At 37.2% G+C, this 17,645-nt stretch overlaps 1 protein-coding gene across 3 annotated transcripts in view; it reads left to right on the top strand.

Annotated features, from left to right (window-relative positions):
- arnt (aryl hydrocarbon receptor nuclear translocator) overlaps window positions 1-17,645 on the top strand; it is a 153,552-nt gene that overhangs the window by 98,809 nt on the left and 37,098 nt on the right. The window contains exons 19-20 of one of the 3 annotated variants that reach the window (XR_007925709.1): window positions 17,003-17,180; window positions 17,261-17,406. The exons of 1 other annotated variant lie outside the window; for it this stretch is intronic. The gene's annotated coding sequence lies outside the window, so the exon portion shown is untranslated. Of the gene's footprint in view, window positions 1-16,999; window positions 17,181-17,260; window positions 17,407-17,645 lie in introns of all 3 variants that reach the window. One more of the 3 variants, XR_007925708.1, reaches the window with a different exon arrangement.

The following is a 17,645-nucleotide window of genomic DNA, read 5'->3' as shown; positions in this document are numbered from 1 at the left end:
ATTGTGTAGTTACAGTTGTGTAGTTATAATTAACTTGTGTAGTTATAGTTGAGTAATTATGCTTTGACCAGGTCAGGACTCTTACTGTAAGGCCTTTAACATTTTTTAAGGATGAAACTTTATGAACAACTCCAGAGCACTTGTAGATCTACACCACTTTTCAGATCTGAAGTTTCTGGGAAACAGCTTGTGGTTCTATGATGATTCGATAATTTCTGGGAAAACACAAGAGCATCATTTCATCCTTTATTGCAGTATGCTTTGATAATATCTGTTTAAAACTCTCCTCAATTTTAACTCCAATTCATGTTCATAAATGCTGTGGAATATTTTTCATGTGTGTTTGAAAAAAAGTCACGGGTTAATGCAGTGGCTAATTTGTTTATTCTCTAACTGTAAAGGAAACTCGTCCTCTGAACTGGTTTGTGGATAAAAACAAATAAACTGGACTGTCAAAACTGACAATGGCTTTCATTCATATAGGTGAGTATTCTTCTTGTTTTTAAAGGGTTGGCTCTCATTGCCCCAAAAACCTTGACATGAACTGTGACGTGTGATGAATGTAGGGTGAAGTCTCCTAAAATTACTTATAATACCATCAAATAAGCTATGCATGAGATCTAATTATATTTTTATAAATTAGCATGGGTCTCTTAAATATATATGTATTTTTTTAAATGTGAATAAGTATAATTGTTTTAAAATTATTAGAGTTCACCAGATCCCTTCTTGAGCCACGGCACAACATTCAGGTAAAATGGGTCAATATAAAAAGAGGCTGAAATCATTTTATTTTTAACAGTAAATTGACACTGTTGTCTTTAGTGTGCCATAGCAACAACACCATACATTTATTTTATTAAATAGAAAGTTGAACAAATATTTCATTAAAAAATGCAATTAAAAATGAACTGATCATGTTGTATAGGCATGTGTTTCTGTGCATTGGTGTCTTTTGTGTGCATGTATGTGTGTATGCTTGTCAAATATCTGTCAAACGTTTTGTTAAAGATTAGAACATCTTTGACCAAAAAAAAAAAAAAAAAAAATCACTTTAACATTTCCTGTAGCTATAGGTCTTAACATTGTACTGTACTGACATCTTCCTTTCTTTCCCTTTCTCTTATCTCTCTGTTTCCTTTCTTTGCTTGTCCTCCTGCCACACTGTCTGCAATGCAATTTTTTTGAAAGACTGTTAAGATTTTGTATGGATACATCTAGGCCTATAAACCTATTTTCACCCTCAATTTCTGTGTAAAAGTATGTGTGTGTGTGTGTGTGTATGCAGCCTATTGTTGTATTATATCAAGAAAATGCAATTACCCTGCCTCCTTTAGACTTTGAATGTCTGTTGCTACACATTTGGCCAATGTATTAAATATTAGGCATTTATTGTTGTTTGTTTCTAAGAAATGTATTATACCGTATGGCCAGAGATGTGTGTGTGTGCCTGTCCATGAGGAGGAGGAGTAAAACTGGACTGCCAGCACACAGAAGTGTGTGCGGATCTATGTGTGTGCTCAAGGACACGGAGAACTGTGGTTCTACTCCTAGAACCTTATAAGGACATCAGCCATCTTGGCTGAGTTTACTGGAGTCCAAGGACACAAAAGCCAGACAGCTTGCAGCTGCGAGGCCTTGAGAAGGATCTGGGAAACTTTGGGAAAGTTACAACGTACGTCAATCAAGAAGATAACCTAACGTCTGCGAGTATAAAATAAACAACACGAGTATAAAAGACTGATGAGTTGATTGCCTCTTCGGATACTGATACGTCAGTACCCCCGACGCCTAGAAGCCCAGAGCTGAGGACAAGAAACCCCAAGCTGAAGATGGGAAGCCCAGAGCTGACTACACCTTTGACTCGAAATAGTGATTATTGTATTTTATACTTTAATGATGAAGTTTTATTTGCCTTTACATTTTTTTTTTTTACTATAAAAAGAAAAGTAACCAATTAAAAGAAATTTGATTGATTACAAAGGCTGCCTACTGTGGCTTGATTTATAGTGTTTTAAGACTTTGAACAAGAACGTACCACAGAGGAGTCTTCTGACCAAATTGTAAGTAATTTTAAATGCTTATAATTTAGGCCAGACTCAACTTACTTTACCTAACCTGAGAATAATAAATAATAAGGTTAAAGGTGTTACAATCAAAATACACACCGCAAAACACTAATTTAGCTGAAAATTGTGGACCATTTTAGCTTAACCAGCCATTTCTTAATAAAATTACCTTTTTCATAAAAATCGAAGTTTCTTTTTTAAATTAAACTTTTTTTATTTGAAAGAGTATGTCAAAACATTGTTCATATACTTTTGCTTTGTTGGTAAGTGTACTTATAATTGCTTTAGTACCCTTATTAGTGATTAATGAAATTTACTATGTCAGGCTCACTTTCCTTACAATTTCTCTGACAAGCTTCATTTAACACTCACAATAGAACAAAGACAGACGAAATAGACCTACATGTAAAAACTTCAAGCACTAGAAAATTTATAAAGTAATCAAAGGTATAAAAAACAATGCATAGTCTTTACTGTGTAAATTAAATATACATTTGTTCTTATTAAAGTTACAAAAGCAAGCAGTGAGAGATTTTCTCTCTTTTTTGTTTGATTAGCATTAATAATGACAGCAGGTAAATTTGGATGCTGTCCCTTTAAGACTGACAGCACCGATCCATTAACTCGAGTCTTGTCTTTCTCAACTGAACTTTCACTTAAGACATAAATGGCACTGTTTACTTGTAAAATACGTGGTCACTTTGACACATACTAGGTAGGCTATGTGTATTTAACCGTTCAAGCCAAATTAGGCGTCAAAAAGCACTCATTCGGTCCTCACGCGCTCTATGAGCAGCGGCTTCATGTCGCGCGTCACTCAGACGGCGCTGAGAAACAGTCTCTCAGAGAGCGCATGCATATGCAGAAATGAGTTGTATTTCGCTGCTAATTGCACTTAAACGGTTTAAAACCACTTGTTTTTAAACCGCAATGCTTAAAAACTCATTCAAATTATAATCTTTCGTGACTGCGCAGCATAGCAACCTCACATGTGTAACCTTGACAGAGACGATAGTCCAAAATCTCTACCAGTTGACAAATTTCAAACGGTTAATCGTGTCTACCAGTGTATCTTCCACCCCTACTTATTGTGCTTAATACACACATCGAGCACGTCTCTAATTCGCGATCGCCTTCTGAGAGAGGCAGGTTTCATGCGCGCACTTTGGCAGTGTGCCAGTCAGCACGAGCGCTGCACCGAGTTCCTTTTCAGGATATATTCTGCAAGCACGGCCTGCTCTTTATATTCTCATTCATGCATTTCATCCTCGCTGCTCAGAGTGGTTTGCGTCTGTAACTCCGTATAGCTTGAATCTCTTACTTTCATTCATTGTTGCTTATATTATCATTACCATATATCTAATATTGCCCACCACATTAATCTGACGTTGCTAGCTTTTAATCTTTTAATCTAAATCGCTATTACAACACGTTTGCATTTTGCTAGCTTGTTAACTTGTCATCAGTCTCTTGCGCGCTCCTTTTTTTTTTCTACGCGTTCATCAAACAGCTGTGGTAAGTCGGATCAGTCTACAAACACGGTGAGTCATGTCATCCTCTCCTAGTATTGTATCGTGTTCTGTTTGTCACATGTTCAGTATAGCTTTCTCTGTCAGCTATAAGGGATTTACATGTCATAAATGTAGGGAAATAGTCAGGCTGACAGAGAAAATCTCAGAATTAGAGACACGCATCCAAACCTTAATCGAGGACAGTAAGAATGCAAGGGCTTCAGATACTGTTTTGGATGCGACTAGCTTAGTGAACTCTGTACATTGTTCGGTTCCGGCTGTAGAGCCCGCGCAACAGGGCAATTGGGTAACGGTGAGGCGGCCTAGCCACGGAAAACACCACTCTTCCGTTCCAATAAGAACATCAAACAGGTTCTCCCCACTCAGTGATACACCCACTGAGAATCCTGTTGAAAGTGCCCTAGTTATTGGCGATTCTATTACATGAAACATGAAAATAGAGACACCAGCCACCATAGTCACATGTTTGCCGGGAGCCAGAGCACCTGACATCAAAGCAAATTTAAAAGAGCTGGCTAATGCTAATCGTAAATACTCTCAAATTATAATTCACGTCGGCATGTTCGACTTCGCCAGTCAGAGATCACTAAAATTAACATTAAAGAGGTGTGTGAACTCGCAAGTACAATGTCAGAAAAAGTAATTTGCTCTGGCCCCCTTCCTGTTCGTTGGAGTGATGAGATAGTTAGCAGATTATCATCACTCAATGGCTGGCTGTCTAAGTGGTGTCCGCAAAATAATATAGGTTTCATAGACAATTGGAAAAGTTTTTGGGGCAGACCTGACCTGTTAAAAAGAGATGGTATTCATCCCTCCCGGGATGGTGCTGCTCTTCTCTCTAGTAATATGGCACATAGTCTTAGAGCTGAAACATGACAAACTGGGGCCCAGGTCAGGAAGCAGACATACTGGCTAAACCGACCATCTGCTAGCTGTCTCACGTCACCGAAGTCAGATAAATCCTAACACATAGAAACTCTTCCACCTAGATATTATCACATAGAGACTGTGTCTGTACCCCGAATTAGTAAAAACAAAAAACTTCCAAACCCATTTAAGGGTAAAAATTTAATTGATGTTCAACAAATAAAAAATAGAGATAATACTGATAAACAAATGATAAAGCGTAAGTTGTTAAATATTAGATCCCTTTCTTCAAAAGCACTAATTGTAAATTATATTATCACAGACAATAATCTAGATGTGCTGTGTTTGACAGAAACTTGGCTAAAACCGGACGATTACATTACTTTAAATGAGTCTAGCCCTCAAGGTTACGATTATCGACACAATCCTCGTCAGAAAGGCAAAGGGGGAGGTGTTGCTGTAATTTATAGTAATATTTACAGTGTTAGTCAAAAGTCTTTCAAATATAATTCCTTCGAAGTGATGGTACTTCATGTAACATTATGTAAGTTGACATTTGTGCTGGCTACTGTATACAGGCCACCAGGACACCATATACATACTTTATCAAAGAATTTTGAACTGCCTCCCTGCCATAAATATGGTAGAACCATCACTTCTACCACTAAAGATCGCTTTATAAATATAAAGTTTATAAAGTTTCATCGCCTTAGCATACCAGACAGCTTAGAAGACCTCGATGTTGCAACAGAAACTATTGCCTGTCTTTTCCAGCACATTAGACTCAGTTGCTCCTTTGCGCTTAAAAAAGATTAAGGAAATTAATCCAACGCCGTGGTATAACGAGCACACTCGGGCCCTAAAGGAAGCTGCCAGAAAAATGGAGCACAGCTGGAAGAAAACTAAACTAGAAGTTTTTCGCATTTCGTGGAGAGAGAGAATGATTGAGTACAGAAAGGCCTTAAAAACTGCTAGATCTGCCTATTTTTCACATCTTTTAGAAGAAAATAAACACAACCCTAGGTATTTATTTGATACAGTGGCTAAAATTAACAAGAAATACAGCTTCAACTTCTGATGTTTCCAAACAGCACAGCAGTAATGACTTTATGAACTTCTTAACTTGCAAGATTGACAATATTAGAGAGAAAATTATAACCATGCAACCGTCTACAACAGTATCGCATCAGACAGTGCATTGTAGTGTCCCTGAGGAAAAATTCTTAAAAAAAAGTTTTAAGCTGGCTATTATTAAACCTCTTATTAAAAAAGCACAACTTCATCCTAGAGAATTAGTCAATTACAGGCCGATCTCAAATCTCACTTTTCTGTCAAAAATACTAGAAAAGGCAGTATCATCACAACTATGTTTCTTTTTAGAAAGAAATAGTATCTGTGAGGATTTCCGATCAGGATTTAGACCGTACCATAGTGCTGAGACTGCTCTCATTAGAGTTACAAATGATTTGCTCTTATCATCCGATCGTGGTTGTATCTCTCTATTAGTGTTACTGGATCTTAGTGCTGCATTTGACACTATCGATCACAACATTCTTTTAAATAGACTTGAAAATTATGTTGGCATTAGTGGAATTGCATTGTCATGGTTCAAATCATACTTATCTGACCGTTATCAGTTTGTAGTAGTAAACGAAGAGATGTCATATCGATCACAAGTTCAATATGGAGTACCGCAAGGCTCAGTACCAGGACTGTTGCTTTTCACTCTGTACATGCTACCCTTGGGAGATATCATTAGGAAGCATGGTGTTAGTTTTCACTGTTACGCTGATGATACTCAGCTCTATGTTTCTTCGCGTCCTGACGAAACTTACCAATTCACAAAATTAACGGAATGCATAGCTGATATAAAAAATTGGATGACCATTAATTTCCTACTACTAAATTCAGAAAAAACAGAGATTCTAATTTTTGGACCAAAGACTTCTTCACGTAATAACCTAGAATATTGTCTAACACTTGATGGCTGCTCTGTTAAGTCTTTGTCGTCAGTTAGGAACCTGGGTGTGCTCTTTGATACCAATCTTTCATTTGAAGGCCATGTTTCTAGCATCTGTAAAACCGCATTCTTCCATCTTAAAAATATATCTAAACTACGACATATGCTCTCAATGACAAATGCAGAACAGTTAGGTCATGCATTCATGACCTCAAGGCTAGATTACTGTAACGCTCTACTAGGTGGTTGCTCCGCTCGCTTGATAAATAAACTACAGCTCGTACAACATGCAACAGCTAGAGTTCTTACTAGAACTAGGAAGTATGACCATATTAGCCCAATTCTGTCAACACTGCATTGGCTTACTGTTAAACATCGTATAGATTTTAAAATCTTGCTAATTACTTACAAAGCACTAAATGGTTTAGCTCCCTAGTACCTGAGCGAGCTCTTAAAGCATTATAGTCCTTCACGTCTATTGCGATCTCAGAATTCAGGCCAGCTGATAATACCCAGAATATCAAAATCAACCGCAGGCAGTAGATCCTTCTCCTATTTGGCACCTAAACTCTGGCACAATCTTCCTAGAATTGTTCGGGTAACAGACACACTCTGTCAGTTTAAATCTAGACTAAAAACGCATCTCTTTAACCTGGCATACACATAACACATTATCAATTTATATTTTCACATCCGTTAAAGGATTATTAGGCTGCATAAATTAGGTCAGCCGGAACCGGGAACACTTCCTATAACACCAGATGTACTCGTTACATCAGAAGAAGAATGGCATCTACGTTAATATTAGTCTCTCTGTTTATCCCGAGGTTTACTGTAGTCAACCGGATCCGGGCCGTATCCAGGTGAGATCGAGGACCTGTGCCTTGACACGACCACAACACAGCCCTGAAGTATCAGCAGAGATTAAGTCAACTAGATCATCCACTGTGACAGCCTCATCGACACGACAGCCAGTGGCACAGTTCCTCAACAAACCGTCCATACCGGCGTGATGAATACGATCGTCAACTGGATGGAACTGGAATAAATACTTTGAATGTTGCGATCCCATCGGACTTATGATAGCTGCCTGAATCATAACAAAGCACTGTTGGCCAGAGGAGAACTGGCCCCCCGACTAAGCCTGGTTTCTCCCAAGGTTTTTTTATCCATTTTTAACACCTGTTTGCCACCTGTTTGCCACCTGATGTCACCTGTTGGAGTTTGGGATCCTTGCCGCTGTCGCCTTTGGCTTGCTTAGTTGGGGACACTTGACATTTGATATTCAACAGTGCTTTGATCTGCCTGCATTGACACCATTTTCTTTAAGAGCTGCTGTGCAGCCAAAATTATATACCAGTTATCACTGTAAAGCTGCTTTGACAATCTGCATTGTAAAAAGCGCTATATAAATAAAGGTGACTTGACTCTGGAGTGTCAATAGTGCAGTATATTTACATACTACGATATATACGATATAGCAAAATCTCTATCGATAGACATTTTATTTCGTGGTAACGATAGCTATATATCGTCATATTGCACAGCCCTATCGTGAAGCAAACATTACCCTCTGCTTATTCACCATGGTGAACCAACTCTCACCTCTGTTATTCTGTGTAAGTCTAAACAGTGTTTTTTGCTTTTGTGTCTGTATGCTGATGTAATGACCAGTGAACTGAACCTATCCGTTTCTAAAGTGCTAAAAACATCCTGAATGTAATCTTTTGAAATTCTTGATGATTGAGTGAATATTTTATGAATATTTTTTAATTTCATCTGCTCCTCACACAAAGCTGCTGTTTGACTTTGGAACGTGGAATATGACACATAAATCATACTGTATAGATTACTGTAGTGCTGCAATGGTCAGGATATTAGCAAATTCTAGGATGGAAAGGACATTTTTCTGCGTGAAAGAAAAAGTTATACTGGTTTGGAACAACATGACGGAATGACAGAATTGAATTGGTTTGGGTGAACTAAATTCTGTCATCATTCCGTCATGTCGTTCCAAACCAGTATAATTTTTTCGGTTGCTTCAAGGTTGCTTCACAACCAATTTCAAAGTTCTGTGCGACTGCCGCTAGGACGCGAAATGCAACAATTGGATGCGAATGTCGTGTGACTGTTTATTAGACTTACACAGAGTAACAGAGATGAGAGTCAGTGCTTTTATAAAACCTGAAATATGAGGAAAAGTCAATAAAAAACTGTATTGATTGAGTCTGAGATTGGATTGAGAAAACTATATTCATCACACGTCACAGTTCAGGTCAAGGTTTTTGGGGCAATGAGAGCCAAACCTTTAAAACCGAGAAGAATACTCACCTTTATGAAATGAAGCCATTGTCAGTTTTGACAGTCCAGTTTATTTCTTTTTATCCACAAACCAGTTCAGAGGACTTGTTTCCTTTACAGTTAGAGAATAAGCAAATTAGCCATTGCATTGACCCATGACTTTAAAAAAAACGTTGTTTCAAACGCACATGAAAAATATTCCACAGCATTTATGAACTTGAATTAGAGTTAAAATTGAGGAAAGTTTTAAACAGATATTATCAAAGCATATTGCAATAAAGGATGAAATGATGCTCTTGTGCTTTCCCAGAAATTCATATACCAATCATCATAGAACCACAAGCTGTTTCCCAAAAACTTCATATCTGAAAGGTGGTAAACTTATATTTATGTGTTTATTTGGTCAGTTGACTGCTATTTTATTGTGTCCATTGTAAGTAGTTGATTAATTTGTATTCATCATTTTTTTTTTTAGATGTCTTAAGACTTATCTTGGCCATTTCAACTGTTACACCGGTGCCGACTGCAGTTGGTAATGTACTCTGCTGTTGGCTGATGTTTTTTATGGATTCATGTCTGCAGCTTTAGAGGTTAAATGATTCACTAATTTTCTAAAAGATCACAAATCCTTCTGATTGCTGCACTAATTATCACCCTTCATGGGATCAACACGGCTCTCTATTGCATCTTTAACTCTTATTAACACTGTTCTGCATTGTAAAAAAAAAAAAAAAAAAAAAAAAAACAGGAAGTTTTTAACTTAACTTTTTGAGTTTTCTTATTACATTGACTCAGTTAAGTTGTATTTACTTAGAATTTTAAGTACTTTCAACTTGACAAATGTAGTTATTTGAACAAAGTTTAGTTGGAATAACTTTACGAAAGTAAAGTGAACTTATTTTTTTACGTTTTCAATACCACAGCTCATGTTCATTTAACCTAATTTGACTTATTTCTTCTTCATTGGTATCTGAGAACACATTTATTCTCACATGTTCTTTATACAGAATATCATTTCTATTCATTTTCCACTGAATTATGTGATCACTGTCCATCTTGTGCGCAAGTGTTATGATTATGAGAGCGCGTTTTAGATCTGTCAATCATCATGTAATCATATCTCCTGCTCTTCTGTATATAAAAATTGAGAAAAACATTTTTCCATAGATAAAATATGAAGGCAAATAGACATATGATTATGATGATGTTTTCTGTGTGTTTTTATGCAGCTCATGGTATTTTTATAACAATAAAGGATTATGACAAATGATAGGCAGATTTAGCATTCAGTCCATTATAAAACATACAAAGAATGCATGTCTTCCCATTACCGAATCAAAACCCATTTTAGATCATATCAGAAGTTATTACAATATCTCAGTGATGGTTTAAAGTGTGTTTTCAGCAAAGACATTAATAATCATAAATTTTGAAATGTAGCTTGATGTTAATTGTACCTCTAATTATATTTTATGATGTATTCTTTTAAGCATTATAGATAGTTTGTGTTTCTAATGTAGTACCAAACGGTATTTATCTTAATTTAACGCTATATATTATGCAGCAGACGACGTTAAAGCCATATACGAGACACATACGTGAGGACAAATGCACTGTTGATCGGCGCCACCTAGCGTGCAGGCGTGAATTAGCAGATGATCAGTCGTTTCGGTGTGAAAGTTCCGTTCTTCCACGATTCGCCTCGCTTTTTCGCATCACACTCAGTGTGAAAGGGCCTTTAGATGTTGTTTTATTGCTTTGTTTGACGTTACCATGATGGAGATCAGTGTTCGTTTTAGTTGGGCTCTTGACCCTTGACTTCTTAACCTTAGTTTTTATTTGGATGCTGTAACTGTGTGTTCTTTAATATACATTTGTTATGGCAAAAAAAGCCAAGAAAAATATGTGGTCAGGTGTTGTTATGTTTTGATTATGACATAATCATCATGTAATGTTTGATTCACTGAACTCATCCAGTGGCTAATCTCTTATCAAAAATGTGTTTTAAGTAATAATACACTTTAATTTTACATTACCACCAACTACAGCAAAAGATCAAGAGTGCTGAGCAAACAGTTATGAAAAAACTTTTAAACTCATCATTTACAAAAAAGGTTTGATCTATGGCAGCAACTAAACACACACAGACATCAAAAATCAGCATATGAATCTCAACAATGGTGACAATCAACAAAAAAGATAAACAGATTAACTCTGAACATCAAAACATGCTACTAAATGTCAACACAAAAACAACAGCAAATAGTAAGAATTAGAGAAAATAACCAGATAATTCAGCTGCATAATTTATTCTTGCTACAATGCATGCTGGGAGTCATGGATGAGTCTTGTACTAATCTGGTAACCAGCATGCATTGCGGCATGAAGCTTTTGATTGTCACCATTATTGAGATTCATACACTGATTCTTGAGTCTGAATGACATAAAACATAAAAAGTAACATAAAACTTCAAAGTGTTTTCAAAAATCCTTCATATTTTTTGGTTGTCACATCAATGATAGATTTCATTCTGTAGAATCATTGGGTTATAATTAAAAATATAATACATAACCCATATAATTATAGATTAGACTCTGAATACGACTAGTACACCAGAACATTAAATGATGATTGTGACCATTAATAAACAGCCAACATCATCTAATCACATTTTCTTTTGGCTTTTTTATTTTTTTGCCATAAATGTATTTTTAAGACACGGTTACAGCAGCAAACTAGTGTACAAAAGTCAAGGGTCAAGAACCCAACTAAAGCAAACACTGAATTTATCATCAACATCTAAACATCTGTTACTTTTTATTAGGAACTTCTGTAGACAAATGACAGAAATAAAGTTAATCTAGTTATTAATAAGTGAAGCTGGTAATGCTGTTTGTGGATTTGTTTAATCAGATCTTGAGAGATTTAATTTTTTTTTTTAACTTTAGTTGATTTAATCTTTTTTCTGTGTCGTAGAGTGTCCCGTGGGGATCAAGGGGAGGTGGTAGATAGGCTCAGTACTCAGATATCATCCAAACAGGACTTTTATTAAATGCCAGTGGAGAAGTAGGAGTGTACATATTCACAGTAAGTGTAAAAAGAAAAAAAATACAAACAAAATTACGAAGCTAAACAAAAAAAAAAAAAAATTAAAAAAAAAAAAAAAAAAATACACTCTTGACTCTGTGCTCACTTTGACATAATAAATGACAAAAGAAAACAAATGGCTACAGGCAGCAAAATCTACATAGACACTTTAAGCAGTATGCCTTTTCCTCCTAAGGTTCAGTTCTGTCATGACAACTCTCGGAGTGTTTGGCATGGTAATGGGTATGACAATGTTGATATGTTTGGTCTTGGCGGAACAGATCTGCTACGCTGCTGCTGCTGTTGATTATTGCTGCTGCTGCTGCTGCAGAGCAAGTACGGGACTTGCTACTGCCAATACGTACACGACACGCAGCTGTGAGCAAGTAAGACATGCTGCTGCTGTATAATATAGCGTACATGAATTACCCCCCAACAGAGCAGGTGACATGATATTTGAACAATACAAGCCAAGTGTACTGTATGTCAGAAAATCCCCCATCACGCAGAAGGCAAGATGACGATTCAACCCTCACCCACCAGCAGATCTACCGCCAAAACATTTACTGCTGCTGCTCAGAAGAGCCATAGGAACCATGTGTATGCTAGCTATGTGTGCCTGGCCCATTAGTTTTTAGGGCTGTGTATTGCCAAGAATCGGGCGATACGATACGTATCACAATATAGGGTTATGATACGATATATTATGATATATTGCGATACTGTAAGAAAGGCGATATATTGTGATATTTCTATTTTTTTTAGAAAGAGGATCTAATTTTATAAAAAAAAAACTGTCATAAAGAACACAAGCATATGCATAAAACCTGACAAATAAACAAATATTGATTAAATATTTTATTTAGTCAAGACAGTATCATTTGTATTTATATCACTAATCACTTTTTTGTGCAATCTAAGTAAAGGGAAAATAGTAAAGTGACTACAGGATTATTTAGGTGTATGTTTTAAAGGTTCACATTATAGCAGTTTTTAATTTCTAAAGTATTTAACAACAGAAAGTCATAATCCATTCCATGACTGCATGACTGTTTTTCTTTTCATATTTAATACTGTAAAGCTGCTTGTTTTAAAGCAATCTATTATATAAAGTGCTATTTAAATAAATGTGCCTTCACTGAAATGCTGAACAGAGCTGGTGCAAACATCCACATCGCTTTGATCAGATGCTTTCTTTCTGCTGTCACCACTGTCATAAATAAATAAATAAATGTAAATAAATAAATAAATATTGATACAGTGTTTTTGAGAATCGATACAGTATCGCCAAACATAATATTGTGATATTCAAGTGTATCAATATTTTCTTACACCCCTATTAGTTTTGAGTATGAGAAATGGGGCATATGCTTGGTCTTGGCGGACTAGATCTGCCTACGCATTATTCCCCCCAAGCAGATCTAGTTAGACATGTGGGCTGCCATGAGGTGCATATAAGGCACATGAAGCATCTTGCAGTGTAGCCCTATGTGAACTAGTGTACCCCCTTTTAGAGGGGTGTCCCTGGTGACTTACCAATGTGGTGTTAGCTACATATGTTCCTACATACCAGTGTATGCATGCCACTAAACTAAGTATTTTGGGCCATAAGGCTTGGCTCTAGTGGCCTATTAGACTATGTGTGCCTGGGCTACCACACCGAATGGCTTAACTCTAGTGGCCTATGACTATGTGTGCCTGAGCCAAAAGGCTCAAACATACCAATTAGAACACGCATTATGTGTGGCTTTAACAAATGGTAACACGTTGCAGGCTAATAGAGATCAGAAAAGAAAACCCCACCACAACCACCTGAGCTCTTGAACTTGAAAAGTGTTGTTGGAAGTTGAGCAAATAAGGTGAGCCCCGGTTAAATGGTTATGCTTATACTTAGTTACAGTGATGCCTTGTTTTCTACAGTATATTACTGTTTTAATAGAAAATAGCATGTTACTGTCAAAATTTGGCCGTTTTTTTACAGCAATTTTTTACAGTGTGGAGCTAAACCTCTGTTAATTCTCAGAAACAACTTATGAAAGAAATAAAGTTAAACTGGTCTGTAATAATCTGTTTTTGGAGTTGTTTAATTATCCTCTGCTCAGATCTTGAGAAATGCAATTGATTTGATTTGCAGTTGATATGTTTCTGATATGGTTGAAATCAGATCAGTTATTATTTGCAGTAGAAATTAATTTAAATGGGAATAAAGTTCTCAACTGAAACATGTCTGAAACATTTGAAATAAAAATTATTTACAATTGACATGAAAGAACTATTTAAATAAAATAATTATTTATTTGGTTGAATTCATAAAATAAGCCACATTAGGTTACATGAACATGAACTTTGGTTTTGAAAACTATTGAACTGTAAGTTTAAATAACTACATTTTTCAAGTTGAAAATACTTACTGTAATATTCTAAGTAATTAAAACTTAAATAAATCAGTGGAAATTAGTACCTCAAAAAGCTAAGTTGAATGAACAAAAAACATTTTACAGGGAATGTTTGTACTGAAAACTTAAAGTAAGTTCACCTTACTTTCATAAAGTTAATCCAACTAAACTTTAGAAGTTCAAACAACATTAAATTTGGCAATGTAACGAGGAGTCATCGGATTTGGGATCCATCTGCGGCTTTATTGTGAACAATCGTAGTGCAAACAAGCAAAGGTCAATCACCGGTAACAGGTACAAACAAGGCAGAGCAGTATCGTGGTCAGGGCAGGCAGCAGACAGTGAAGCGATAATCCAAACAAACAGAGCAATAAATCAGGGACAGGCAGCAATGGGTCGTAACAAGATGAACAGTCCAGGGTCATGCACGAGGAACACAATACACAGGAAGAAAACGCTCAGGATTGTCAGCCACAGCAAAACAAAACTTCACATAAAGCAGAGAGAGAGCTGCTTAAATAGTCCACCGATGAGAAACAGGTGTGAGAGTGATCAGCACCAGGTACGGGGAAGAATGGGAAATGGAGTCCACAGGAAAGTCAGTACTCTGGTGATAGTGCCCTCTGGTGGCGATCGGAGGGAGCCACCAAGGCTTGTTCTGTGACAGGCAAGTTGAACATACTTTCTATATATTTACATATTCTATGTAAATACAACTTAACTGATTCAGTGCAAAAAGATAACTCAAAAAGTTGAGTGAATGAATTTTTAGAATTTTTATTTTTTACAGTGCAGAAATTAATTTGAATGAAAAAGATCTCAACGAAACATGGCTGAAACATTTTAAATAAAAGAATTATTTACAATTGACAAAAGAACAATTTAAATTAAAAAAAAAATTTTTTGGTTAAAAATTGGACTTCAAAAATTGTCAATAAAAAAAATCAACATTAATTACTGTAAAAATTGTCATGTGAATTTACAGTAAAATACTGGCAAAAAAGTATTTTACTGTTAATTTTACAGTTCTTTACCGTAATCTACATTGTAGTATGTTGCTGTAAAAATACCAAGCACTCAATTAAAACTAATTTCATTTGCAGAAATCGACTACCTTAAATTGGCTGACTGCCATTTTTAAATTTATAAACTAATATTTATAACTACACTACATTGCCAAAAGTATTGGGACACCCCTCCAAATCATTGAATTCAGGTGTTCCAATCACTTCCATGGCCACAGGTGTATAAAATCAAGCACCTAGGCATGCAGACTGTTTCTACAAACATTTGTGAAAGAATGGGTCGCTCTCAGGAGCTCAGTGAATTCAAGCGTGGTACCGTGATAGGTTATTTTGTGTCCATTCACAAAATTTCCTCACATTCCACGGTCAACTGTTAGTGGAATCATAACAAAGTGGAAGCAATTGGGAACAACAGCAACTCAGCCATGAAGTGGTAGGCCACGTAAAATCACAGAGCGGAGTCAGAGCATGCTGAGGCGCACAGTGCGCAGAAGTCACCAACTTTCTGCAGAGTCAATAGCTACAGACCTTCAAACTTCATGTGGCCTTCAGATTAGCTCAAGAACAGTGTGTAGAGAGCTTCATGGAATGGGTTTCCATGGCCGAGCAGCTGCATCCAAGCCTTACATCACCAAGAGCAATGCAAAGCGCCGGATGCAGTGGTGTAAAGCACGCCGCCACTGGACTCTAGAGCAGTGGAGACGTGTTCTCTGGAGTGACCAATCACGCTTCTCTGTCTGGCAATCCGATGGACGAGTCTGGGTTTGGCGGTTGCCAGGAGAACGGTACTTGCCTGACTGCATTGTGCCAATTGTAAAGTTTGGTGGAGGGGGATTATGGTGTGGGGTTGTTTTTTAGGGGTTGAGCTTGGCCCCTCAGTTCCAGTGAAAGGAACTCTTAATGCTTCAGCATACCAAGACATTTTGGACAATTTCACGCTCCCAACTTTGTGGGAACAGTTTGGGGATGGCCCCTTCCTGTTCCAACATGACTGCGCACCAGTGCACAAATCAAGGTCCATAAAGACATGGATGAGAGAGTTTGGTGTGGAGGAACTTGACTGGCCTGCACAGAGTCCTGACCTCAACCCGACAGAACACCTTTGGGATGAATTAGAGCGGAGACTGTGATCCAGGCCTTCTCACCAACATCACTGCCTGACCTCACAAACGTGCTTCTAGAAGAATGGTCAAAAATTCCCATAAACACACTCCTAAACCTTGTGGAAAGCCTTCCCAAAAGAGTTGAAGCTGTTATAGCTGCAAAGGGTGGGCCAACTCCATATTAAACCCTACGGATTAAGAATGGGATGTCATTAAAGTTCATGTGCACGTAAAGGCAGGCGTCCCAAAACTTTTGGCAATATAGTGTATCTTGGTTGTATGAAATTCCTTAAAATAATAATAAAATTAAATGAATAAATGTATGATAAATAAATCTATAACGTATGATAAATAAATGTATAAATATACAATATCCTCCTCGTCACCTGCGCACAAATTTGCTGGCTTCCGCGGCACACAACCTTATAAATGAACATGTAAATGCTGACTTCAGTAACCTCCATGTTTACTTCCATATAATTCCATGCTGTGTGCTGACTTTGTTATTGTTCTTTTGCACATGCAGGTCAGATCAGGATTGTGACCTGTTCAAATGTATATGATTGATTATATACATAATCAATGTATATAATTGATTCCTTCACTGTAAGGACAGGGTTAATGCCCATTTTTTGTTGTAAATACTCTCTTTGTCCAGCAGGTGGCAGGTCAAGTTGGAAAAGGTCAGTCATCTCAGTTTAACATGGGTGGTTTCAGCTCCGCCCCTACATCCTCCACTTCCTCTTCCTTTGGCCAGATGGGTGGTGCTTCTGTTTCAATGGCAAACACAAGTTACCAACAAATAAACAGTCACACCAACCCCTCAACTAATGGATATGGTAAATATTTTGCAGCACATTTAGAAAAATAAAGTTGTCGTTGTTCCAGGTCTCAGTTTTGCTCTTGCTCTTTCGTTTAGGCGACGTTAGTCAGATGGGAGCGCAGTTCAGCTCCAGGCCAGCAGAGGGAGTTGCAGGGTGGCAGCAGTGGCAAAATCAGCCACACACACAAGGCACTGCAGACACACACCCGCAGTCTCAAAACAACCAGCCAGAGATGTTTCCGGTGAGTGTGAGGAACAGCCTCAAATAAAAACTCTCATCGTTATATCAGTCTTCATCGTTATAGTTATAGTGAATGTGCCTTTATTTGTGCAGGTCTCTAAAAGCTTAGCTCCATCACACAAGTCACATTTGTGCTGTTTTAGTCATTTTTGAAGCTCAGGCCCTGTTTCCACCTGGTATTAAGATGCGTTTTGGTCGATCGGATCACAAGTGGACGACACTAAATACAGGTGTAAATGG

The sequence above is a fragment of the Ctenopharyngodon idella genome, chromosome 16, assembly GCF_019924925.1.
Source record: "Ctenopharyngodon idella isolate HZGC_01 chromosome 16, HZGC01, whole genome shotgun sequence".
Classification (NCBI taxonomy): Eukaryota; Metazoa; Chordata; class Actinopteri; order Cypriniformes; family Xenocyprididae; genus Ctenopharyngodon; species Ctenopharyngodon idella.
The sequence above is the reverse complement of the archived record's forward strand: the minus strand, read 5'-3'. Positions and strand labels throughout refer to the sequence as shown.